The sequence below is a fragment of the Molossus molossus genome, unplaced genomic scaffold (assembly GCF_014108415.1).
Source record: "Molossus molossus isolate mMolMol1 unplaced genomic scaffold, mMolMol1.p scaffold_m16_p_13, whole genome shotgun sequence".
In the NCBI taxonomy this organism is placed as follows: domain Eukaryota; kingdom Metazoa; phylum Chordata; class Mammalia; order Chiroptera; family Molossidae; genus Molossus; species Molossus molossus.
The window spans coordinates 52,818,809-52,820,990 of record NW_023425348.1 but is presented as its reverse complement, the minus strand read 5'-3'; the positions used below and the strand labels follow the sequence as shown (position 1 = coordinate 52,820,990).

The 2,182-nt window shown below is 40.3% G+C and overlaps 1 non-coding gene across 1 annotated transcript; it reads left to right on the top strand.

The window, feature by feature from the left end:
- The first annotated feature begins 221 nt into the window (after nt 1-221).
- On the top strand, nt 222-328 carry LOC118629115. Its single transcript, XR_004959363.1, has one exon. It is a non-coding gene; the product is annotated as a U6 spliceosomal RNA (small nuclear RNA).
- The last annotated feature ends 1,854 nt before the right edge of the window (nt 329-2,182 follow it).

The following is a 2,182-nucleotide window of genomic DNA, read 5'->3' as shown; positions in this document are numbered from 1 at the left end:
CCACAGGGCCTGAGTATTAGGGAAGACAATGTTTGTGAGGATTCTATAAAGCTGCATTTGAACCTGCCCAGATCAGTCCCAGGAAAGAGAAGGATGTGTACTAAAATGGAAACACTGATTCACCAGGGGCCCATGTACTCTTCTGGGTAGCATACTGAAAGAATTGAATGATTATGAACCCAGCACACACTGCTGCAGGGTCCCTACTAAAAAGAGTTTTGGTACTGGCTTCAGCAACACATATACTAAAACCAGAATGATACAGAGAAGATTAGCATGGCCCCTGTGCAAGGGTGACATGCAAATTCATGAAGCGTTCCATATTTTAAAAAAAAAAAAAAAAAAAAAAAGAGCTGTGCGTGGGAAAGGGACAGGCCTACTGACCATAGAGAGATGGATATTAGAGGTCTGCAAATTGACAGGGACAGATTCAAGAAAGCAGTAGCAGAGAGTGGATGCTCCATGGGGGCTTAGGGGTCAAGGACACCTCAGTGACACTCTGCAGATGGCTCAGGTAGCAATGACATGAGTATCTGGAGAGGGGACAGGGGTGACAAGAGCAGTCGTTCAAACAGGGACTGTGATTACAATTTATTTCAATTTCTTTTTATGTTTCTGAATCAAATAGACTTTCCATTGTGAACATGTTTTACTTTTCTTTTTGTTTTTATCCTCACCCGAGGACATTTTTCCATTTTTTGTTCAGGTAGAGTGGGAGGGAGAGAGAGGAACAGAGAGAGAGAGAAACATCGATGTGAAAGGAACACATCGAGTGGCTGCCACCCACACAACCGACCAGGGCCGGGGACAAACTGCAACCGAGGTACGTGCCCTTAGCGGGAACCGAACCCGGGTCTCTCCAGACCGCAGGCCGACGCTCTAACCGCTGAACCAAACCGGCCAGGGCACATGTTTTACTTTTAATACCAGAAAAGAAAACACTTTTTTAAAGTCATTACCCAGAGTTGGTGCAGATGAAGTAAAATGGGCTTCTTATTCACTAGAGTTTTACAAGAAAGAGTCAGATTACATTTTTTGACTCGCCTATGAAAATTATTCATATTGATCTCAAATATTAGTTATTGATGTAATCCAAAATTATGATCTAACTACTGTGGGAGGATGGGTGAGAAGTGGGGTTGGATATGTGGTGCATTTGTAAGAGTGCTACATCCTCATCTGCTGCAATAGAGCCTGTTTAACGCAGATACATGAGGACATAATAGCATAAACACATTATTTTGAATTATGAAGCAACAGTAAAAAGAGGAAAATGGTTGTCTTTGGGCTATGAAGAGGAATGAGGCAGAAGACTACTGTTTTTCACTACATTTTTTAGTGATATTGAAATATTAAAATATTTTTCAATATTTTAATGAATTTTTTCTTTCTTTTTTTTTTTTTTTAATCCTCATCCGAGGACATTTTTCCATTTTTTGTACAGACAGAGTGGGAGGGAGAGAGAGGAAGAGAGAGAGAGGGAAACATCGATGTGAAAGGGACACATCGAGTGGCTGCCACTTGCACGACCAACCAGGGCCGGGGACAAACTGCAACCGAAATACGTGCCCTTAGCGGGAACTGAACCCGGGTCTCTCCGGACCGCAGGCAGATGCTCTAACCGCTGAGCCAAACCGGCCAGGGCTTAATGAATATTTTCAATGAAATATTTAAAAACCTCGTTTTTATATGGGTAAAAGTAAAAGCATACACACCTCTTGTCCTAGTAATTTCATTTCTAAGTATATATTCTAGTGATAATTACAAATGTGGGCAAAGATTTATACACAATAGTAATTACAAGATTATTTACTTAGAAGCAAAAACTGGCAATGATATAAATGTCTAACAATGTAATCATTTTTAAAAACTGTGGTGCATCCACATGAAACTTAAAATCACATTTTTGAGAATTATTTTACTTCATAGTACAATGCTAATGTATTTTTATTTTATTTATTTATTTATGTATTTAGTGCATTTTGTTAATCCTCACTTGAGGGTATTTTTCCATTAATTTTTTTAGATAGAGAGGAAGGGACAGAAAGGAAGAGAGAGAGAAACATCGATGTGAGAGACACACATTGACTGGTTGCCTCCTGCATGACCCCAACCGGGGCCAAGGACGGAATTTGCAACCCAGGTACATGCCCTTGACTAGGAATTGAACCCAAGACCCTTT